This window comes from Leuresthes tenuis, unplaced genomic scaffold, assembly GCF_036924035.1.
Source record: "Leuresthes tenuis unplaced genomic scaffold, fLeuTen1.0.hap1 SCAF_20, whole genome shotgun sequence".
Lineage (NCBI taxonomy): Eukaryota > Metazoa > Chordata > Actinopteri > Atheriniformes > Atherinopsidae > Leuresthes > Leuresthes tenuis.
In genome coordinates, this window is record NW_027325374.1 from 22,117,585 (window position 1) to 22,144,012 (window position 26,428).

A 26,428-nucleotide genomic window follows, 5' to 3' on the forward strand; every position below is an offset into this window, starting at 1 on the left:
TAGATTTATAGTCTTCCAGAACGTCGACGTGACGTCTTCATTGAGCATTCGAAGTTCTGCGTCGAGGGAACACGTCGCTCTGCAATTCACCATGCCGTTAGGGGTGTGTGGCTGTGTGTTTGAGTGGTTTCAGGGGATATAGCCGAATCCTTGCTTTTTCTTCCGGTCACAGTTAACAACAGTAAATAATGGCAAGCGAGGTGGAGCAGCTGGATTTGTAGTTGGAGCTTATCAATATTGAAGAACAAATGCTTAAATTGCAAATGTTGAAGCGCAGGCGACAGAGAAGACGTTCGCGGGGGTGGTCTGTACGACCGGCCGAGGCTGGGAACGGGTGAATTTACAACACGGGTTGTGAATTCACTGGTGTGAATTTACAACCTGGATGAACAAATGCACTTTAGATAATTTCGAATGTCAATGAGCTTCTTCACCATATACAGCCATTAAGACCGGAAAAGGCAACTGCCGGAAATTACGTTCTGAGTGGACCATTCACAGCCCTTATGGCCCGCATCTACGCGACGTGTAGTTAGAATTTTTTGGAGGTGCCTACGACGGAGGGGTCAACCTCATAGCTACGTCATCGAAATGAAGTTGAAGCATAAACTATGACTTAGTAGCTGCGTTTGTGGCACCCACCGTGACCAGAGAGTCCATGATCCGCTCTTCATCGCGGATCTGGTAGAGGATGGATATTCTCTCTTGTAATTCAGATAAATGCTGGGTCAAACGGAGGCAGCTGCCACAGCCAGTTGCATAGATGAATGGAGGCATTGTGTGTTTAGTAGAGTCCCGTCCCGTGTTAGTCGTAACAGCCTCTGGTAGCTTCCCAGTTAGCCACACTGCTAAAAACAAGTAGCAGCCGGCGTTTAGCTGGTGTGGCAGGTGAGACACCGGGACTTAAAATAACAATCCAAGCATCCAATTGTTAAAACCTCTTGCTACAGTTGAACACACCGATAAAAACAACCAATATCACCAAGTACACAGTAAAACTATCCGTTAAAACACGGTAAAACCCAATATAAAGCTAAATCTCTCTAGCGTCCTCTCTGTCAGCACGTACTCTCTCTCTTCAAAGGACAGGAAGTACCACACCTTCTGAACTTCTGATGCAGCAAAAGAGACCTGTTCACCATGTAGCAGAATTAGTGCCACAAGCTCATTATGAGTGAACCAATGCCTGATATGTACAGGTCAGTATTCATTGGAAGGGGCATAATTGGAATTTTCTGTTTGCAAGACTAATTGCTTGAGAAATGAAAGCCATATACAGGTATTCTCCATAAACTAAAGTGGTATAACATGATTACCATATTACAGTTACTGTGAAATCAGGTTTCTGCATCAGAACTTTCACCCTCTGGGTCATTGGTTATGATCATCAGCCCCATCAGCTCTCCTCAGATATGTTCATTGACACCTGGTAATGTAAATTAATCTAATCAATTGCTTTCACACAAACCCTTTGATATACCCACAGGGCCAAAAGAATCAACACAGTAAATGAGTCATTGTTTAAACTTAAATACAAATTCTTCTGCAACATTTCATGTTTGGTTTCTTATCCTTACAGTTCCGTCCATGCCTTGACCATGGGTCAAAAGCTCACAGACAATCAATGACAGTTTGCTCCAATTGTAATTGGAGTAAGAGAAGATTATGTTGGTAATACAGTACAATACCATATTATGTATAACTAACAAGTGTTGCTTTGCTGTTAAACACTTTTTTAGTACTGTTCTAAATAACAGAAATGCTGCTTTTCTAACCATTCTTTGATTTGAAGAGTGGCTCTGGTTTTAAGGTGATTTCAGTTTCAGTCATTATGTCAGATCATTCCACTCAGTTCTATCAACTAATTCTAATCAAATGAAAAAATTAGACCAGTATCATTAAGTTGGGTTTTGTTCTTTTCTCATTTCTTTCCGCTAGTTAAAGTTATTTTCATACCTCACTTTTTTGACCATCTCTGCTGACAGTCTGATCTGTATATATTCAGAAAGGATATTTTCTAATACCTTAATACAAACAAAAATCTAATTTGGTTTATGTAAAGAACTAACTCTGAACTACTTGAGACATCATCCACTCATCTTCTAGATACAAACGATTTTACAATTTGTTGTGATGTTCTGAGGAAGAATGTTCCTCTTAAGCTGTATGACAGATCTGGTTGGCCACAGTTTCTTATTGGCCTGAATCCTGTTTAGCACAGCACTGCCCTATTTCATCCTCATACTTGGGAGCCTGGCTAGCTAGCCCCCGCCAAGCTCCCATAAGGCCAAGAGAGAGAGTCTCTGTAAATAAACAGTTAATTTTCATGTAATATCCAAACTCCTCCATTAATATTCATTGTGGGGCATGAGCAATCCAGAGGTCCAACCAAGCAGATAGAGCAAGAATGATGGGGAGTGACAGGAGAGCAGCAAAGGTACAGGAAAGGCTCAGCCAGCAAACATAGGGGGGAAAAGAAAGTAGACAAAAAACAGACTGGAAAAGACAGAGAGACAAAACTAAGAGCATGCGGTGATGTGTGTCCATATATTAAAGTTGACCTTGGCAACAGCTGTGTTTACTGACTCATGAGAAAATTACCTCTCAATAAGCTCCTATTGGTGCCTCATTTTAATATTGTATATAACATGTATATTTATATGTCCAAGAGTCTTCCAAGAGTCTGTATATAACATGTATATATATATATACATACATGTATATATATATATACAAACATATATATATATATACATTCGAAGTAAACACAAGAAACTTGTGCTACAAAAGAAAATGGACCCATTGAATAATTCTCTAATTAATCTTCTAATATTGGCTCAGTACCTAATAAAAGACCTCCTGATCCCTTTAATGCCTATATAGACCAGTGAGCAGTGCTGACCAACATATCATTGGGGTCATCAGGTGGGAACCTCCTGTCATCAGTGTTTCGTCTAGTTGGGCAACACGACACCTCCAGGAGGCTAGACAGTGATCACTGGTGTCCCAGAGTCACTCCCCTAATGCCAGCCATCACTGCTCCTCACACCACAACAACCATCTTTTCTTCCACAACTACAACCGATACATATATATATATATATATATATATATATATATATATACATATACATATACATATATATATATACATATATACATATACATATATATATAGATATACATATATATATACATATACACACAGTATATACCACTGCACGGTGGTGTGGTGGTTAGCACCAGGTTCAATTCCCAGCTGGGGAGTTTCTGTGTGGAGTTTGCATGTTCTCCCCATGTATGTGTGGGTTCTCTCCGGGTACTCCGGCTTCCTCCCACCATCCAAAAGCATGCATGTAAGGTTAATTGGTGTCTCTAAGTTGTCCCTAGGAGTGAGTGTGAGCGTGTGTGGTCGTTTGTCTCATTTGTCCCTGTGATGGACTGGCGACCTGTCTTGAGTGTACCCTGCCTCTCGTCCAATGGCGGCTGGGATCGGCTCCAGCCCCCCCGCAATCCTACAGTTGGATTAAGTGGGTATGGATGGATGGAAGGATGGAGGAACCACTACCAGTGACTATTAAACTGTGTAGTTCATAATAATGTATAATTTTCTAATCCCAAGCATGTATTCTTTAAAATGTAACCCTACCTATTAGCAAGTGGGAGTGAAGTATAAAAATTAATCATCGTGATAGTACAGCAGAAGTGGAAAAGTGAAAGGACTGCAGATTGTTTGGGGCTGAATTTTAACCAGCGATATCTTGCGTGAATGTTGGGAGTTTAACATCGTCCACCAAACCCTTATATGACAATTTTGTCCTGCCAAGAATGGCAACTTTCGACATTATATCGCAAGCATCAAGGTGAGAATATCATCAGAAGCGTGACGGGAGCTATTTCACAAGAACTGAGGAAGAACAGTGTCACTATTGTACAGTTTTGGAACCTTAAGTGTTACACAGTGTTACAACATTTGTATTTAATGATCTGTAATGAAATTGCACTAGTGTGTGTCTTTTTGTGTGAATGTCCAGATGTATATTTGCTTCTGAGTTACAGAATGAAAGATGTGGGCACTGAAGTCTGCATCGAAAACCAAATCCAGCTGGTTTTCTAACAGAAATGCAGTGGGCAGTATGCTCTCACAGCACTGTTTATCTTCTTGTGCTGCCTTGGAACATCAAAGTTTCACCAAAGGTTTTACTACTGTGACAGAAATGCCTGACATAATACTTGAAAAATGCTGCTATATTCTTCATTAAGATAACACATACTCTATGAAAAATCGCTGAAATGCAGTATCTAACAAAAAGAATTGTCTGTTTTTGTCAATCTTTTTTTGTGCTTTGTAATAACTTTATTTCAGTTAACTTTTGTAAAAATCTTTGCTTCCCCATTTTTGTAGAGTTCAGTCTTTTAGGGTGCAAAGCATTATACATTTCCCAGCAACACTGTCAATAACCACAACTGGATCATCTGTAGAAAACGCCCATCCAGGGTGATTGTAAGCATCATCGCTGACCTTGATGCTATGATCACTACATCTCGCTATCTCTACGCTGAAAATTATCTGAAAAGCTAAGAACAGGGAGCTTGGAGGACATCTGTGACTGTTACAGGTCACAGGGTGGTCGAGCAGCTGACTCTTTAGAGAGATGACATGCTGTGGAATTTCCTTCTGGTGAAGTAAATGCATACAGTATCAGGAACATTCAGACAGACTGGTTGGACTCTGATCATTTTCCAAGGGGAAAAGTTTGGCTAACTGATTTCAAAACACTGGCTGAACTGGTGCTGGTTTTTAGATAGACGAAAACAGCTATGTAAGGTTGATTGTCTGAGGCTAATGTGCAAAAACCTAATGCTTTTCTGCAGTCTTCTTTGAAGCATTAGGTTACGCACAAAGCACCTACTAAGTCCTGAAAATCACGTTTTTGTAAAATTGCACTGTGCATACTTGCCTATTTAGGCATAATAATTGTAGTGTTTTTGAATGCTAAGCTGTGACTGGAAAAAATTGCAAGTGAAGGTAGATCAAATGAGAGTCAAATGTTAGAAGCAGATCTAACAAAGTCACAATCAAATAAAATGGCTTTAGTCACCACACAAATTTTATAATACATTCAACAAATTCACTGCAGTGGAACAAAGTGTCAACATATGGAATTGTTGCTGAATTGCTGCAGTTACACTTTGCTCAGATATTAACAATGTACTGATTCAAGTTATTGTGACCTGAAGTGCTATAAAGTATAGTCTATTTACCATTTCATGGAATTTTAGCATTTTAGTTGTTACACTGAACCATTATACAATGTTGATTCAATGACATGCTGATCTATTAAAGCAATTTCTATGATTTGCTTCAAAATTACACCCAACTTAGTTTTGACCAGTTAACAGTTATGAGATGTTAACTGTTTATACAACAGAACAGCTTATATATTGTGCTGCCATCGGAACCTATATGCATTCAGTTAATGATCCCAAAATATCCACTGCTAAATACATTTAATACATTTACATTTCCAATTTCCTGCCACATTCCTATTTTACATTGCTGATATTGCTACTAATCAAACAACAGACATTAGGAAAATGCCTGCTAGTCAGAGAAAATGTTTACAACATTGAATTAAAAAATTATTAATACAAGTATTACGATTGATTTATTTTTCAAAATCTGTGCAGATGAGATCATCACAGTAAACCAGTCACTGCATGATTATCATTGGTAATAGCATATCGATAAAGAGAAATTACTGAAGCTACAAAACTATTCTTTCTGTAAAAAATTTCATTTCTATTGATTTTTTTATTTCATTAACTTTAATGCACTTATGGTATGTAATTTACATCTGTGGATTTACTCAAACTCAGACTAAGATTCTGTGTCAGCAGATACTCAATCCTTAATTATTTGGAATTGTAACAAAAAATCTTGATTGGGACAATTTCATAATGGAACAATTATTGTTTGGTAGTGTATAATTGTTTTAAGGATTGTCTTATTTTCCCTCTGTTTTTGTCAGACCATTCACAGCCCAGTAACAAATTATCAACAGTGCAGTGTGGGTCCATAGCCCAGAGGTTGGGGACTCTAGAGGCAGAAACAGTTGTTTGAATTCTCTGTATGATCACTCATATCAGTAACATATCAGGTATTGCAAAGCTGATTAATAGTTGAAATTTTAATCTCCCCTAATATAAGTAAACCATTAAAATTGTATATATAAGAAAAACTAAAATACTTGGGGCTCATTTGTTATGGTAAACTTACACTGAACTGACTTCTGAGGGTAACGGTTCTCTTCCTCTTCCCTATGCAGCATCTCATCTCTAAAACTTTTACACCATTTCCCCACTACATAAAGCTGAAAAATGAAGAAATCCATTATTATGTATGTGTTATAAGAAAACAGAGAGCTAGAACAAAAGGTTTGGTTCCATGAATAATTGAGGGAGTTTAAAGAAGGTATGTGAATTTGTCCTTCCTGGCCTGATGTTATTGAGTGGAAAAGCATAAAACCCTGTGTAGCTGTGCCAGTGACAAGACACTGTACTTACTAGGTTGCTAAATCAATTTCATTTTTAACATTAACATCGACATTTCATGCAAACCAAATGTAAAAATAACTATGTCTGACAGTGTACTTCTGATGTAAAAAAAAAAAAAAACTTCTAAAATGCTGTTATTTCATTCATTGTTGTTGACAAGCAATTGAGTTCAACGGAGCTCCGTGCCTAGTGTGGAACTATTGGCATCTCCATAACCCGGAAGTGTCGTCCGCCATTTTTTACAACGAGAGTCAATGGGAGTGTCGTAACTCTGTATATACTCTATAGTACAGTGTACATTTTAGGACATCCTCAGGATCAGGCTTCAGCGTCATACCTCAGATGAAAAGGTGTCACACTCGCACCAAAAGGCTTCATAAAAAAACTTTTCACAATGAACGGCATCAGGAAAAAAAACGTCAGACTAAAAGGCATCAGCTAAAAGGTTGTAAAACGGCACAGGGAAAAAATGTCACGGGTGCAAAGTCTAGGCAATGATAGTCTTTGGTCTAGGTTTGACCCATGGATGTAATATAATCCATGGTTTGATCGCGGAAATAAATGACGTCGGCCAGAGACAACTTCGCCATCAAGTTGGGACTGTATCTGCAATGGCAACAACTCCAAACAGAAAGATCCTAGACATATTTGGAACAGGACACGAACGTAAGTTTTATTTTATTTTATTTTTCTTTCTTTCACAACGCAAAACTGTCTCTAAAAGTTGCTATTTGATGTGAACCAAAGGGGAACTATGAAAGTCCAGTCACATTTGCACAGTTTTGCTAAACCACCTCCTGGCCATGTGCATGTGCACCGTATTTCAAATACAGAGGACACTGTCCATATCATACACAGCTTCATTTTTACACTTTTTCTCCAATCTTATAGATGTTCATCAGCAATCACCAATCACTGTTTGGCTTTTAACATTTTTTTTACAGTTCAGCACATTGTAGGCTATGTTGTTTTATATGTGACTTGTGGTACTATCTGTGAGCTACAACAGTAGACCTTGCATGAAAGTGCACAGTTTTAGCTGTGGGGAGTAATAGATAGTAACAAAGTAATAAATACCTCTGGGGTAAGTTGAGACACCTGCCCCATACACTAAATATTTTAATTATGTGTGTATGTTGTAATTACTACATCACAATTAAATATGTTTATGATTAAAACAAATACTTTCCCCGAAAGCAGACGCAATTTAATTAAAAGATAATATAACTGTGTTGATTTGGTGATCTTGATAATGAAAAGTGAATCTTACCCACTCTCTCCTAATTGGCATGCACCCAATTCTATTTAAAAATGTCGCACTGTGGTTGAGCAATAACATTTTGCTTGTTGTACATCCACAATGCTGAAATGTGTAAACTTACTGTTTCTGAATAAGACTTATGTACAAATATTTGTTTTATTGATTTTCCAGTGTGTTGTCAGTCTATCATTATTGGTTTGCTGTATTTCTCATTTTGCAGTTAGGACTTGTTCTGAGTCAATTATTATTATTATTTTCCCCTTTTTTTCTTTCACCTTGCCTTTCATGCAATTAGTGGCATTGCACACAGTGCACCTCCTCATATTTGGCTATATGAGCATGCATGACTTGACAATGGCCTTGTTGCAGTCCGAAACGTCAAATAAAACTCTTTGCATTTGTTGAGTGTGCGGCGTCCTCCCTTTATCCATGTTTGCTCCTTCACCAGCACCTCCATAAACTGGTATGCGTTACTTTCACTAAAAAAACAGACAGACCAACATAAGTTATTGATACCTCAATGAATTGTACAGAGAGTTACAATTTCAGTACACTAAATTACTAAAACACTTAAAGGTTTTTGACAACCCTACAAGCTACTAAGCTGCTATGAGGACAAGCATCCATATGTTATCAGTTTAATGTAATGTGTATGTCCCCTGATCTCATAATAGTCAAATTTCATAGATGTGTGTACTTCTGCTATTCTGAATATAGCAATTCGTTAAGTTCACTGTGTGGGAGTATATTTTACCTTTAAGAGAATGCAGCTATATCTTCTGTTGTACATTTGTTGTACTTTCTTTTTTTTTAAACAAATGTTGATAATTTCCCTGGTAAGCTATTAAAGATCAATACAAGAAGTAGATGAGGAGTTAGCCTATGGTTGTCACACTTAACTGTTTCCAGATAAATTGATAAACTTCTTGTTCAGACAAGGTCTAAAACAAAAGACATCAGAAGTGTGCTTTTGTCTTGTGGACACCAAATTAGGTAAGCCCACCTTTTGACAATTATGTCTTGCTGTTTCTGTTAACATTTTAGCTGATGCCGTTTTAAATGACAACATTTGAGTTGAAGCCATTTTAAGTGACGTTTGAGTTGAAGCAGTTTTAAATGACGTTTGAGTTGATGCTGTTTTAAATTACAACGTTTGAGTTGAAGCCGTTTTAAATGACAACGTTTGAGTTGATGCCGTTTTAAATGACAACTTTTGAGCTGAAGCCGTTTAAAATGACAACTTTTGAGCTGATGCCGTTTTAAATGACAACGTTTGAGCTGATGCCGTTTTAAATGACAACTTTTGAGCTGATGCAGTTTTAAATGACAACTTTTGAGCTGAAGCCGTTTTATATGAGAACTTTTTAGCTGAAGCCGTTGAGCCGGCCTTTTGTTTTTTTTCTGAGGCCGTTCATTGTGAAAAGTTTTTATGAAGCCTTTTGGTGCGAGTGTGACACCTTTTCATCTGAGGTATGACGCTGAAGCCTGATCCTGAGGATGTCCTAAAATGTACACCGTACTATAGCTCTGGTTCTAGCCGTCAGAAACACACCAACAGCCAATCAGCTAACAGATGGGCAGACCCAGCAGCCTATCATATCCCGGAGGCCACCAGTAACAGGCAAACTTTCAGCAGTTCTGTAGTTCGGTTGCAGTGGTTGGCGTGTGGGCACCGGGAGGAGAGTTGAGGCGGACGCTGTGTAGCGGAAACTGGCACCGTTAGTATAGTAATCCACGGTAGTACCGTCGTGTAGAATTTCTAGTATTGTAGGAACCGTAACGGTTTGACACCGCGGGGTACCGTGGGTACCTTGCAACTCTAGTTGTAATATAATTTGCTTTGGAAATATTTGCAATGGGGCCATCTTGACTTTAAGTTGAGAAACAATCAATTTGTTTTGACATAATTGCTTTTTCATAATGGTACATTGAAAGGTGTTATGTAATTACAGTTGCAAGTTATACTTTCTTAGGGGAGAGAGTACGTTTATGGGTGCACACAGATTATGTCATGAAGTGTCTTGTCAGAGTTGTGGGGAAGATATTTATTACATATTTTCAACCAAAACCAGCAAACTTGTGGTACTCATCACATGTCATGGCCTGCCGCCATTTGTTTATTTGACACATCACTGTGAATATCTGATTCCAAATTAAGAAGCACTGCTATATTCAAACAGTCTGAAATCCATCAGCAGTTGTCTGTCCCCATTTCCTTTTGAGTCCGCTATCCAGTGAACTCTAAATAGTGTATGAGTGAACAAATGGACAACCAAAACACAACAAATGAAGCTTTAAATAGAGTGTAACAACTCTACAATTCTAATATCAGGCTACCAATACAACTTTAGAATCAAAAATCTATTGAGGAGGAAGCTGCAAAAAACTATGATGAAACCAAGGAAATCAGCAGGGTAGGGTACAGTCCCCACAGCAACTTGGAGTTTCTAAAAACCTTTACCTAAAGCCTGAAAATGAGATTTTATGTTTGAGTTTATTTTGTTGTATAAATTCAAAGTACTGTAAACAAGAAATGTTCCTTTTTTAGTTCCCACAAAACTAAAAATGCAGTGCAAAAGAAAACTTTAGATACATATATAATACAAATTTAGAAAAGAAAATGAAGACAAACTAAAATATACCTGATTAGAATAAGCATCTATGAAAGACAGTGTGCAACACTGACATTTAATTTGATAATGGGAGTTGCTTTTCAACACATCTTCATCCTCATCTGAAGAATGTATGTGCAGTATTCATTCTTGTTTTAGCTCTGATTTGTTCTCCACCAACACAAATATTTCTACCTCATTAGAGTCTCAATGGCTCCATAATGTCTAACAATTGTAGTGGGCTTTGTTTGTAGAAATCCTTTTCAGTGAGTTAAAGTTTTGTTTTACATATAAACAGCTGAATGCTGCTAAATATGTTAATGAGAGTATTCAGACTGTAACACATTAAAAAGTGGTGAATTAAGTCAACAGCTCACTATGTTTGTATTTGTATGTGTGTGTGTGTGTGTTTTTCACCATATTATTCAGTTTGTATGTCAACTAACATGACAAACAACTAGTGAAACATGAAACAGTCATGATAACATAAGTGATTACTTAACATCATATGACTTATTTTTTAAATAAAGAACTATTCTATGCCAGAATTCATTCATTCTGATTCTTATCCTGATTTAGTCTTTTTGTCAAAAGTATCTTCCAGCAAATACCAACTAAAACTGATCGAGCTGGGTTAAAACATCCAATCATTTTCATTTGCATTCAAATATAATGAAGATGGGACCATTACCAGAGTTGAGAAATCCCCAAACAAAGAACCCCTATAAACATCAGTGTAGATTATTCCAGAGGAACTGTCATAGAAACTGATGGCCTGGTTTAACATCAGTTCTCAGTGTTTGAGTATCACTCACCCTCTTACTGTTGAAGATACTCACTCTTTAGCACGCAATATTCCCATTCCTGCTGTTGGACACCCATCTGCACAGGATTATCAGATTAGCAGCTGGATATTTATCTTCTCTGACAGGGCACATGTATGTATGTGTCTGTTTGGGAGTGATTGAATTGTAGGCACTTGGCTTGTGCTGTTGGACACACTAGACAAGATAGCTTTCTGACTAAAAACTCCCTATCCACCTGTAGTGTGATGCTGCCACATCACTGCCGATACCACAGCCACTGCCTGACTTCCCCTTTCCTGTCCTTCTGTCTCTGCCAGACACTGCTGACGTATTAATCTCTCACTTTCTGGCTGCATCAATCCCTCTCATATACACACTCCCCTATCCCATCTCATGGTGGTAAATTACATCTGGCATGGAGGTCGTCTCACTCCAGCTGGCTGATAGACTTCAGATTCCTGAGCAGCAGATGTGATGAGCTATGGCAGCGTGGGGACAGGTAAGGTAGTTACTAACATGCTCACACACACATTTGTATCCCTGTGTCTGTTATTTGTATCATGTTTTCGTGAAAAATTTATTTTCAGTTAACCACCACACCCTTCTGATCTATATTTAGTCTTTCTGACTTTCTATGTCTCTTGTAGAGTTAATAGATATACCATTATAACTGCATTAAAACATGACCACTGGTCACTTCATTCATCCATCCATCTATTTTCTATACCGTCAATCCGTCAGTCGGGTCGTGGGGGGGCACGGACACTGAGGACAGAGAGGACACTGTCCATATTATACACAGCTTCATTTTTACACTTTTTCTCCAATCTTATAGATGTTCATCAGCAATCACCAATCACTGTTTGGCTTTTAACATTTTTTTTACAGTTCAGCATGTTAAGAATGAGTTCAAATTTTACCCTACTCTTTCCAATGGAAACAGAGGCCTGGTGTACGCAAAAGCATGGTTGATAGACGCTTAAATACCTCACTCTCACCAGAACTAGTATAACATGAACATTAGTCAAATCATCCAATACGTAGTAGTTAAATAGTCCAGGCTTCAAAACTGTGAGATTACATTTTTAGGCAATTGTTTTGTGCCAGATGGAGTCATGTCATTTAATGGAAACCATCATGGTGGGTGACAAAAGCAAACGGACTGAGAAAAGATTGTGAAAAATGGCATTTGAACCAACAGTCTTTTGCTTGATGCTTAGAGACTTAATATGATAATACAGCTGTTGTTCATGTTTGCAACCATCTCCGTTCTTAGCCTAACTACTCACACACTTACTAGAGGATTCCACAAGGGGGCACACCTAATCACTCAGACCAGAAACTGTAAATGGCATGGATTTACAGAATGTAAGCAGAAGCAGTCTGATCAACGGAATACAAGAGGTTAGCATTTTGTTTTCCTTCAGACCACGACAAAAAAAAGTGACAGCTGCCGTATCATAGATGGTATATGAGACCCCTAAAGCAAGCATGATGCTAGAAACTGAATGACACAAAACACTGAAACATCAAAAATAAGCTTACACACCCCCAACTGGTCACCTACATGTTTGTGTACATGTAACAATAATTTCTAAGGTCGTGCACAACAAATGCACCAAACACAGGATACTTGAGGCAGCCATGATAAACACACATGCACGTAGTTAACAGCAACTGTATTTAAAGCTTTAGGACAATGCAATACGCCAAATATCCCCCTAATAAACTTTTTCTTGTCCAAGTCAAAAGTTGCAACTGCTGAGGTCTTCATGCATTAATGTCTAAAATCATCATCAGAAGAGCGACAGGAGCTAGATCACAGTAGAGAGGTACTGAAGCAAAATGTAGATATTGTTAAATTGTTTACCTTTTTGTGAGAAATTGCTGTATTTTCCAAGGACCAACATATGTATTTTATTGCTTGAAATACTAAAACTCACAAATAGTCTGAAAAACTAAATAATTAGCTGAGAAACACAAAAGTTCTCCTGTGTTCAGGGAAATAATGCAATGACTTTTTGTGAAAACAACAGTATGGTGTATGTGAAAACAAAGTTGATGAGAGCTGTGACACTGCACTCAAAAAATTTGACATCTCAAACTGAAGTCTAGAATTATTGCTAAGAAAAAGCCCCCCTCCTCAATCTCTTCATGTAGTTAGTGTCTATAAAGAAAATGACACTCAAGCAGAACATAAAACACAGTTAAAGTCAACTCTCAACCCAGGTGTGCATAATGGAATAGTATATACATTATTAACAACGACCATACAGATAGAAATGTTAATGAAGCAATATTTTCATAAGGCGTGGTCACTATTAGTCCATTTGTTAATATTTAATATAGCTCAAGAAGGTGTGTTTTTTTTAACTTCATTATCTTTATTTATTCATTTATTTTCTTGGGCAGACTGCGAGAGGACCTTTGGTTGCCGTACATGGCAGGCATGTTTTAATCTGTTTAGACAACTCAAAAGAACATTCATACTTTTATTAAGCAGTTAATAATAAGTTATCACATTTTACAAAAAAACCTTCATCTACATGTATTCATTAGCAAGTAAAAAGGAAGTAAACATTTAGGTAATATTAACAGACTTTTAGTTTAACTATCATTAGCCACAGGTTTGATGAACTGCTGCAGTTTAATGCTGAACTAATCAGAATTTCTTATTATCTATAGTTGATTATGATTAGGTGTAATGGTAAAATGATTTGCTCATAGGAAAAAAGCCACCTCTGCAACTTTAAAATTTCTTCCAACTAAACAGTCCTTTGCCAAAAAGCTATATTTTAGCCATTTGTGTTGGTTTGCATGCAGCAACTTTACAGTTTTGTCTCATAGTTCTCATCAGTTTAACAAAAATATACAGTATATAGCTTATTTTACTACATGTACTTTAAAGCTTCAAACACTGAGCACAGTGTGTGAAGTGTGAAATGTAATCTCAAATTATACCCAACATAATCCAAAATAAAATCTGAAAAAAAGAAATAGGTAAACAAAAAATAATCAGAAAGAGATGACAAGAGTTTGGTGATTAACAAAAGAAACCTGGTAGCATATATACTGGGGACAATAATGATTAAAATTATAGAAGTGAGTGTAAAAAAAGATTAAGGACCTAAATTTAACAGAATACACAATTGATACAGTTCTTACAACATAAAACATAAAATGAAGCCAATACTAATTTAACATAAAACAGGCCTTACACCACAGACTACAAGTAATGGGACACCCACATGAAACCTCACATAACAAGGAGAACTTAACACACACACACATACATATGAACATAGTGAGCTGTTGACTTAATTCACCACTGTTTAATATGTTACAGTCTCACTACTCTCATTAACATATTTAGCAGCATTCAGCTGTTTATATATATATATATATATATATATATATGTAAAACAAAACTTTAACTCACTGAAAAGGATTTCTACAAACAAAGCCCACTACAATTGTTAGACATTAGGGAGCCATTGAGACTCTAATGAGGCAGATATATTTGTGTTGGTGGAGAACAAATCAGAACTAGAAAGAGCTGTTCCTGCGAAACAGCAGTGAGAATGCTTATTTGCTGAATGGGTATAGCTGACCATGCTAAAAAAGCTGAAAATTTAGCACAAAGTTATTAGCTGAAGCTTCAAAGCACTTCAAAGGTATTTTTGAAAGGACCTGGTCTTGGTTGAAGACCTGATTAAGAACAGAAGGAGAAGAATTCAGTTGATAGTTTTAAATTCTGTTTCAATCATAATAGAATGATGGCACCTAAAGTTGTTGAGAAGAAGAAGGAGTTGAAAAGATGGAAACAACTTAGCAGAAAATTAGTTGAAAAAGGGCTGAAAAACAATTATTGAAGGACCTGGAGCTGAATAAAAGCTGAGAGGATTAGAAAAACAAACAGCGACTTGAACATGTAAAAAGAACAGTGCTGAACACTACCATGTAAAGAAGTTCAGCTGTGAAACATATAAACATTTAAAGAAGCTAATATGACCATTGGAATGCACTCTGATATTAGAAAGAAAGGAATAATTGAGAGCTTAAACTGGACGAGTCCAGTAATATTAATGCTAGCTCAGGCAACAAAACACTTTCTTTGCATGTTCTCTATTCTCTACTTTTCTGCCTTCATACAGCTCCAGCTCCTTTCAATAATACTTTTTAAAAACTTACAGTATGGCAAACACAAATGAATTTACCTTTGATTGAAATGTTTGTTTCTGATACTTCAGGTTGTTGAAAAATGAACTGCTGTCACTTAAACTATGTTGATCTCTCATCTGTATGTATTCATCTCATAACACATCTGGGTCTGAATCCTTTTTTACAACCAAAGCTCTGCTGATTCTGCAGGGTGGCTTTGGAAAACCAAACCGACAACCAGAGTTCACACTCTTGAATCAGCCCCTAGTGTGGTTCTTACTGTGCTTCTGAACTTCATAGACTTTCTGGAACAGTTCGGGTTGTGTTTCTGGGTCAGGCCGTTGTGCTGAGATATATCTGTCTACAAAATCACACACAGTCTGATCATCACAAACATCCAGTTCAGGTGCTCCGTCAACCCAAAGCATTGCATGAATATGTGGACTTCCTCTGTGCTGAAACTCAACTCTGCAGAAAAAGTCAATCACTTTCCCCAGTGGCTGAGCATCTGAGAGCAGCAGATCTCTGAATAGTGCCTCAACACGCTTATCAAACAAGCGCATGCAGGTGACAGGGTTGGATCGCAGAATCTCACACTTTACAGTCCAGTCAAGCGATTCAAAATCAACCTGTTCTCCTTGCTGTCTCTTTATTGCTTCAATCACTTCAGGCCACCTGAACTCAGCAGCTGAAAATGTGCAAAAGAACGTCAGAGTTTCCAACTGGCACATCACATGTGCTCAGTCCAGAATACACATTATTAAAGTCAGGAAGAACGTACAGGGTTCCACTCTGTAAACATAATCGCCTCAACTACTCATTTATTTCCCTATCCATTAAGCTCATTAATGAGGAGGAAGAAAAGGAAAGGGAGCTTAGGCCGAAGTAATGGCATAGGTGTATTTTTCTGAATGTATTTTCCGTTCCGTTTTTGTTGTCCTGTGTGTACTGGGTACTTGTTAGTCCTGGTTGAAGGAATTTGAAGGTCAAAAAGACAATAGTGGAACAATTCAAAGGTGCTGGAGTAACTGTCAGCAAAGAAAAGCTGAAGGGTTAAGAACAACAAAAGGGTTTCAAGCAGATAATAAGTGAAATGTCTTGACATTTCTAAAGTGTGACATTTCTAAAACTAGAAAGAGTGAAAGTTTAGCTGAAAGCAAGTTGCTGAAATCCTGGTTGAAGCAGGTTGAAGGTGAAAATAAAATAGTGGAATAATTTAAACCTGTTGGCAAAAACTGCAGAAGTCTTAGTTGAAGAAGTTGAAAGGTTAAAAACAACAGAAAGATTTAAAGGATTTAAAATTTTTGTGGAAAAATGTGCGGTTAGTTATTTTAAATCATTTTAAAAGTATAAAAGTTAGAACCACCAAAAGTAAAAACTAATTCCAATTTAATTCAATAAGATAATTCCAAGAGATATAGCAGTAATCTCCTAAAATAGCTGAACATTTTGATACCAAAGTTGTAGAAATCGGTGAAGAATATGCAGTAGTTAATGTCCAAAAAACTGCAGAAGTCTTAGTTGAAGAAGTTGAAAGGTTAAAAACAACAGAAAGATTTAAAGGATTTAAAATTTTTGTGGAAAAATGTGCAGTTAGTTATGTTAAATATTGCTAAAAATGTGAAATATTAGTAGAAAGTCATTTGCTGCAGTTTGAAAAGGCCTGAAATGTATTTTTGAAAGGACCTGAAGGACCTGAGAAATGTACAGGACAGAGAAGAAAAATGCTAAACAAAAAGTGAATAAATTCAAAAAGAAGAGAAACACTATAGAAAAATTGTGAAAATTTAGTAGAAATTCATTTGCTGAAGCTTCAAAAGGCCTGAAATGCATTATTGAAAGGATGTGGAGCTGTATGAAGGCAGAAACATACAGGAAAGAGAAGAAACGTGCAAAAAGGACTGGCAGTTGGAAGGTACTGCTGTGATTCAAAGGCTTCTAATTTAAAAAGTAAAGTCCTGAAGGCTATGAAAGTCACATTGGCTGAAAGAGGACAAAATGACCTACGTTTTAATGCTAAAATTATTTCTGTGGCTTAAATATTTTAAAAACAGTGACAGGTTAAAAACTTTTTTTCTGAAGAATCTTGCTGTATTCTTCCACTCTGCCAGTTGGAGCCTCCACTCTACACATGAACATTCCGTGTCATTGGAATGCATTGTAAACTCAGAAATCATCAAGGATTTTAGTACATTTTTAAACTGTGATAGTTCAAAATTGGCTGAATATTTTAAAAAGCTCAATCATTCAGTAATAGTTGAATGTCTTGTGAACATTTTAAAGTTTGAATGGTGTCTCTATCTTAACGTATGCTGAAGTAGTTAAATTTGAAAGAGGAGGAAGCTCTTTGAATGATTTGAAAGGATTTACCATTACTTTTAAAGGGAGAAAAATTTGCACAAAAACCTTAATATTTTAAAAACTATAAACATTAGAAACACCAAAAGTCATAGCCATCATGTCCAGAAAGAGCTGAACGTTTTGTGCAAAAATGGTTTAATTTGCTTAAAGTGTGTGGAAGTAGTTAAACGGCAAAAAACGTACGGAAAATATAATAATAAAGATAAACAGGAAAACAATAGTGAGAATGCCTTAATGCATTCTCACAACTAAAACAAGAATGAATACTGCACATACATTCTTCAGATGAGGATGAAGATGTGTTGAAAAGCAACTCCCATTATTAAATTAAATGTCAGTGTTGCACACTGTCTTTCATAGATGCTTATTCTAATCAGGTATATTTTAGTTTGTCTTCATTTTCTTTTCTAAATTTGTATTATATATGTTGTGGCGACACTGATGAATTAGAACGCACACACAAATAAAGTTCTATTTCTGGTCTCCAGGACAACGGTTGTTGTCATGAAAATGAAATGTATGTTCTGTCAGTTAATGTCAGTTATTGTCAGTTTGATAGTTTTTCTTTAAGTGGAGTAAGGAGATGAATAAATAATAGAGACTTACCGAAACGTCGTCTCTTTCTCTTCAAACTCCACAATGTATCTAAAATTTTCTTTTGCACTGCATTTTTAGTTTTGCGGACAGAGAAAGAGCCTGGACAAAATGCAGGAGCATTTCTTGTTAACACTACTTTTAATTTATACAACAAATAAACTTGAACATAAAATCTCATTTTCAGGCTTTAGGTACAGCTTATTAGAAACCAAATGCAGCAACAAGAAAATTAAGTAACTTGTAAGCGAACCAATATTACAGGTTCTCAAAAGGATTCTCACTTAATAAGCAAATTCCTGATTGGATTGAGTTACAATGAAATAATGCAGCTCTCAATGTTTCAAGTTAACTAGCTGGTACTCAAAAGAAGAGCATAAGGGCAGCAGACACATCCTGACACTGACCAGACAGCCGTGCATAAGTGAATGGGCAGAGATTCAAGCAGAAACACACTGTGGGCGCCATATGCCACTGGGGTTTGCAACATGCGCTACATCCAGTCAGAGCAGAGGAGAGAGAGATTGCAAGCATCCTTGGTAACACGCCTCTTTGGTTGGCGGCATATGGACAGCTGGTGGAGACACATGTTATTCTCACGAATACACCAAAGGCCTCTACTCTCCTTCCTACGTAGGAAGGGGAATGGAATCTGAACTCCAGCAGTGGCCAACATCCAGTCTCAACCAAGCATGCCCTACAGGTTATAAAACAGCAAAGCTCAGGTGAGGCGCCCATATTTCATTAATCGCAGCGAAGAAAAAAACAGTGGGCAGTATGGCGAATTTGAAAGGTAAGCATGTAAGTTGCTCTGTTGTTGGCTGTAATGACCAGCACAAGACCCTGCATTAGACACGAGTCTCAGAGAACCTACAATGGGAGTCGATATAGTTTATTTTTCACGGCGAAGTTACTTTGTGTGCCAAACATTTTTACATGGACTGCTTCAACAATTTGGGTCAGTACAATGCAGGACTGGCAGCAAAACTTTTCCGTAAAGAGGGATCGATACCGACCATCTGTGGGGAAAGGACGATGTAAGTGTGCTTTGTGTTTCTTTAGCCCGATTACCACGAGCTAACTCTAACCGCTAGTTCATGCAGGTACAAACGATGCTGATATAAATTATTTATACAGCAGGCTGTGTTATATTAGAGTATATATATTCTCAGGGTCTAACTCTGGCTCAAACATATGGTTGCAGCGGTGTGCAACGGTGTGACTGCAGACCGCAGATCGGGGCGGGGCTCAACGTGGGCGGAGCTCAACGTTGAGCCACGCCCACGTCGAGCCCCGATTGACTCTTTTTTGGACGCCATCTGGTGGTGAAGACCATGAAGCACATTACCAAACACCAATGTATGAAACAATTATAATAACATATATTAGATAAATCTTGTTTTTTCTTCCCGTCCATAATTTTATCCATTCTGCCTATATTTAAAACAAAGTTTTTATAGATTTTCCCCAGAACAGAAACAAAAACATACACCTCTGTATAGAAACCTACTGTATATGATTGTACCAGAGATAGTCTGTACATCTCAACAAAAGACAAAGACCATGACAGGACATTTGTAGGGGTTAGGATTCAAAGGCAGAAAACGCCTGAGATCAGTTGATTAACTGAGTCAAGTCTTGTGTACTGTTGCTTGGTTGGGACGAAAACCTGCAGCCACATGGCCCTTTGTGGAATAGTTTGGACATGCCTGCTTTCTCTGGACAAGACAAACTGGCACAAAACAAATGGGAATGCAGAATATATACACTGCCTTAATCATACCCATGATCTTGTGCTGACTTATGGCATTGAGCGTGAACCGTTAACAGTGTTCCCCCTCAAAACCCTGTCTTGTCTGACCATTTTTTGATAACTTTTAAATTTACATTACTTGACTATAAAGCTTCTGAAAAGAATTTTACACATAGAAGGTGTCTATCAGAGAATGCTGTAACCAGATTTAAAAAGGTAATTCCATCAATAGTTTCATCTTTCTTCGGATGGCCACCCTTCCTGAGTCTGGTTCTGCCAGAGGTTTTTTTCTGTTAAAAGTGAGTCATTCCTTTCCAAAGCAATCTGTTGGTTTCCTTAGCTAGAATATTGTTTTTGAATTGGCTCTATACGAATTAAGTGGATTATTTTGAAATTAATTGATTGGATTCATTCATGCAAAGTGCCTTGAGATGACATTTGATGTCATTTGGAGCTATATAAATAAAACTGAATTGAATTGAATATACACATTTAAGGAGGTGGGGAACTGGTGGAAACAATCAGGGCAGGGAAGACAATTAGACCAGCAGGCGAATGCAAGAGGAAGGGGCAAGTCACCGGAAACAAGAGGAGAGATACATTTAAAAAATAAAATAGACAACAAACAAACAAAAAATAAACATGACTGGATGCCCTGGACATGACAGTAATAAATGAAAAAAGATTCATGCCTGTGAAAAAATACTGATAACTAAAAGTGTGCATTTTACTGAGGAATGGTCTTTAATATGGTTGTCCGTCATTGGTTTTGCAGCCTTTTAAGGGACAGTGGAATAGTCCACTGTTGGTGTATTTAGTCACCGTTGGTGTGTCACCATATACTGACGTGTCTCTACATATCAGATGGGGAATGAATAAAAGTAATAATTAGAAATCCAAAAGACCAAAAATATTAAATCATTTTTCACCTCAATAACAAACGATGATTCATGGATGTTGAAGAGCATGGATGAAGAACAGCTGACCGTCTGCTAACATGACAAAGGCTGGCAAAATTTGATTTACACTCATTTTTACCCAATAGGTCACATGACCTGGAAGCTATTGAGCTAAAATGCTCATATTTATTTAAAATGAGTGTAGGAGCTTAGTACTACACTTGTTTTATGAGACACACATTTGAGGGCTACATTGGGATGTAGCCTACTTGTGTTCTCATTAATGTTTCTTCTTCAATCACTGCGGGATTATATAAAGATAGAAAAATAAATAAAATACAGAGGAGGAGAACAGAATATGAAACAGTCTTAACTTAATTAAAAACTAAATTAAAACAATGAAATAGTGTTATTCCTGACCAGTGCATCAAAAAACATGCTAGCAAGGAAAACGAAACATAAAACCCCATGAATCTCTTTAATGGGGCTCAATATGGGCGTGGCTCAATGTGGGCGGGGCTCAACGTTGAGCTCCGCCCACATTGAGCACCGCCCCGATCTGCGGTCTGCAGTAGTGTTGGGAACTTTGACTCTTTTGGCAGAATCGGATCTTTTACACTCGAACAGTAAATTGAACGAATCTTTGAACGAATCATTTCGTTCATTTTTCCAGCAGGTGGCGCTGTAACCCTACTGTGGGCGTTGCACAAAACGGCCACAGTTCTAAACACTTAACACTGAAGGAAACATAGTTTGCTTCAGCTGAGGTAACAAAATACAATACACAAAATGCCACAAACAATTCAAACCATGTGAAAACCTGGGAAAGCAAATACACAATAAGGTGACTCGTGTCTGTATCCTCCCTGCCATTGTTGTTTAAAGCATGACACTGACTCAGTAGCTGTCAAGTGACAAATTAACAATTAGAGAACAAGGGAATGTAAAACTCACATTGATTTTGACAATTAGTAACACAATTAAGTGAGAAAAAAAGTAACAATAAGTTCCCTAAAATGTTAAATAGTGCATTTATTGTGTCTTATTATTATTATTATTATTATTATTATTATTATTATTATTATTATTTTATGGTAGAGTATAACACAAAATCAATATGTTGATATAATTTTCAAAAGTATCTATTCACATTATTACATTATCATTTATCTATTTACACACAACACTATACATATTTACAAGAACCGAAGACCACTAATTAATCATGATTTCATGACAAATGAATGAACATCACAAATCAGACATCATTCATTTCCTCCTTCGTTTCTCAGTCCACAGTAGAGCCCTGTGTGGGACTGTTTTCTTCACCCCGCTCCCGCTGAATTTCTGACCATTACCACCGCAACGGGTGTGTTGCTCCTGGCCGCAGCCAAAAAACTTTGAGAATTTATGCCCGCACAATAAAAGAAATGCATTGATTTTGTGTCTTCTCCCGTCCCGCAGGAGAAAACACGTCATTTTATAGGCTATTGATAAAGAGATTCACGGACAATTGAGAAACTTCTCCAAATATCACACTTGCCTTGCTTTGTCTTTGTGCTGTAAAGACCTTCTTTGAGCTTCCTTTCCACATCATTTATTGACATCCTGTCGCTAGGCTACATCCCGATCTCACAGTGTTTTTAGCCGCCAGCCGCCAGCAGTTGAGTTGTGAACTAATCAAACCTGTTTCCTGTGCGAGGAGCCATAACCCGAGGAGTTGACTCGTGAACGAATCAATACTGTTTCCTGTGCGAGGAGCCGTAACCCGAGGAGTTGACTCGTGAACGAATCAAAACTGTTTCCTGTGCGAGGAGCAGTAACCCGAGGAGTTGACTCGTGAACGAATCAAAACTGTTTCCTGTGCGAGGAGCAGTAACCCGAGGAGTTGACTCGTGAACGAATCAAAACTGTTTCCTGTGCGAGGAGCAGTAACCCGAGGAGTTGACTCGTGAACGAATCAAAACTGTTTCCTGTGCGAGGAGCAGTAACCCGAGGAGTTGACTCGTGAACGAATCAAAACTGTTTCCTGTGCGAGGAGCAGTAACCCGAGGAGTTGACTCGTGAACGAATCAAAACTGTTTCCTGTGCGAGGAACGAATCAAAACTGTTTCCTGTCCTGCTGACTGAGCTTATGCAGCTGCCGCCTGCCATGTGGCGAGAGAGGGTACTGCATGTAAATTAATTAATCATTTCTGTTTCCTGTCGTGCTGACTGAGTTTATGCAGCAGCCGCCTGTCATATGGGGAGGAAGGGTACTGCGTGAAAACGAACAAATCACTCACTGAGACTACTCGTTACTCCCGAGTCATATAAACGATTAGTTAATATTGAACGAATCGTTCGCGAACGACACATCACTAGTCTGCAGTCAGGGCTGACTCGCAGTGTGTGGGCATCCATGACCAGAGCTCGCAAGGCCGTAACTAACATAGAGGACACCGAAGTCGTGTCCTCGGTATTTTTTTTCTTAAATTGTGGTGATTTTATATTTGAAGAGCCAAGAGTAGTGGCTCAGTTTGGGCATACGTGCTACGCGTCATCAACAACATGCACTGTCTGTGGTAACTACCACACACAAGTCGGACTGTGATGTTACCGCTACCGTTAGTGAGTCAGTCAGTCAGTCACACCTGTCGCTGGAAGAGGAGCACATCAAGCTAAAAATGTAGGTGGAGAGCAGTTTAAGTGCCAGATGACTGTGAGAAAAAATGCATTTTAATGTGGAGATATGCCCAGCTTACAACTCAGATAGCAAGGAAACGTGAATCAAAATTTTGGTTAACTCCGTCAGTACCGGTCGTCAATCAATTTCCACCGGTTGAGTCAGCACACATTTTGCGATTGAAATGTCAGCGACGTCTTTGATTGAAAATTAAACGTTTATTCAGTGTTGATTTCTCAATGTTGGATGCTGATCCTATTATACATTTCTGCCGGATGCCGGAGCACAACGCAGCAACACTGCACAGAGCAAATCGTGCGGGACAGGAAGTCGTGCGCGGAAACAAAATAAAACACCTGGTTAATTTTCAAAAATATATTCAATAAATAATAATAAATAATTTTCTGTGGTAACTTGTCCTTACTTCATGAGTCACCATAATGGTCCTTCAGATATCCTCAGAATGCCCCATTTTTACCTCAAATTTCAATTGCCATCAAGGTTTTTTTAAGATTTCTGACACATCTGAAAACATGATGTTGAAATGGCATATTCTTTTCATTTCTATCAGTTTAGTATGTGACTGTGTTTATAGATTCAAGAGTTTTATTTGTCACATACATAATCATACATAGTACAATGTGCAGTTTACCTGCTACCAAGAATTAAGGATACAAATTTACATATAAATATGTCGAATAAAAAAAAAACCTTGGCACAATAATTCCACAAAAAATAAGAAAAATGCTTCAGTAAAAGTGTAGGGTATTAAAATATAAGTGTAAAAATTTACAATATTAACAATATTATTGACGTTAGCATTAAGATGCAGGTGAGTGAGATAGTCCAGTTTTTTTTTATATTCTTCACTAAAGGGAAAACAGGACAGGGAGGAAAAGGCTGAGCCAAACCAAAATCATCTTTGGGCCAAGCAGCAAGAAGAGGAACAGTGATAGAGGGAGAGCAGGTACTATAAAAGGAAGAGACTATGCCAAAACTGTACACGTTTTAAAAGTCAGATATATAATGCATGATAATTGAAGTTGTAACGGGTGGTGTATGGACCCAATTGCAGTACAAAGGAGTCAGAAGACAGTGGTAAAAAGTTCAAGGCTTTACTGAAACTCTGGCAGACAGACAAACGGTTTAGAAACCGGCAAACAGGAATCAGGACAGAAGAGGCAAAGTTCTTGGTCAGGGACAGAAGGCTGGGTCGAATTACCAGGAGGCAGAGGAGGCAGACGAGGCAGACGAGGCAGACGAGGCAGACGAGGCAGACGAGGCAGACGAGGCAGACGAGGCAGGTACCGGTAAAGCTGGCAGGAGAACGCTGGAAAGACTTGCATGGCAAAGAACAATCTGGCAAAGGATAGAGTGTGGAGCTGGTGACTATATGCTGGGCTGATTGCATGTGATGAGAGGCAGCTGTGTGCACAGGTGAGTGGAGTTAACTGATGAGGTGTGTGTGACTGACAGGCTGAGTGGGGCAGAAGCAGGATCAATGGAAAATTACTGATGGTTGGATGACTATTGTGTAAGTATTGTGTAAGATTATAATAGAAATGTGTTCAAATGCTGGCTTTCCTTAACAAGAGTGAACAGATTAGACACTATCATCAACATGATAGTGTAACAGGGCTTGGGTGTCTATTTTAAATACTGAAGGAAATATTTGTATATATTATCCCTCTGTCATGGGACAGTTCATTCCTTTTTATTCCTAATCCATGACTTGATGAAATTCATTCTCCAGTTTCACATTGTAACTCATTTGCAAATCATTTAGGATGAGGGTGATGTTCTCTGATAACAAACAAAACAAATAAACCTAAAAGTCATTATGATGTTGTTTTTGTTCCTTTAAGAAATAACGGAATTTAAAAAATTTCCAGGGGAGCATGCCCCTGAACCTGACTAGAAGTTCTGACTCATGACCTCAGTATTTTTTGGGCCCTGCGTACGGCCCTGAGTGCTCGTCCTCAACTGTTCTCATAGCAGCCTGACGCCGAACCGAGGGGCGGAGTGAGCATTAGCAGCCGAGGCATGAAAATCCCACTGCCTCAGAACTTTCTCTCAGCTGTGCTTCTAAGGTTACATAAATACATGCAGATGAAGGTTTTTTGTAAAAATGTGATAACTTGTTATTAATTGCTTAATAAAAGTATGAATGTTCTTTTGAGTTGTCTAAACAGATTAAAACATGCCTGCCATGTACGGCAACCAAAGGTCCTCTCGCAGTCTGCCCAGACCAAATCATTTCACAGACATGTCATTAAGGTGCTTGGGACCTGTGTGAACTGGTGGAAAAGGGGTATAATTGTTCTCCTTTAAGCATCTAGGAACACCTAGTCATTTCATAATGTAAAAGCTAACTAATCTTTCCATTTTTTTCCTGCAACAGATACTGGAATCTCATACACAGACAGTGGCCACATCAACCGAGGAAACAGTCCAAACTGCAGACACCACAGCTTTAACTTTCCTGGAAGCCCTGATTTATCTATTCTATCCAGTCCCTCAGCAACATCTTTCCGAAACTGCACTGCCTGCTCTCCATCATTCAAGTCTGCCTGGTACCACCTACCTAAACTCTTTACTGTCTTTTCCCTAATTATTGGAATTTTTTTCTTCATCTGTTACAAACTTCTATCACTTGATTTCCCTCTACTCATTGAGATACTTCTAGACTTAGTAGGTTTGATTTTCATACCAGCCCACTTTAGATTTTTATTAAGTCTCTCAAGTATTCTCTTCATAC

General features: G+C 38.0%; 1 protein-coding gene across 1 annotated transcript in view; it reads right to left on the bottom strand.

The window, feature by feature from the left end:
* Window positions 1–26,428, bottom strand: part of ca10a (carbonic anhydrase Xa) — a 352,613-nt gene that overhangs the window by 308,160 nt on the left and 18,025 nt on the right. The gene's annotated exons all lie outside the window — the stretch shown is intronic.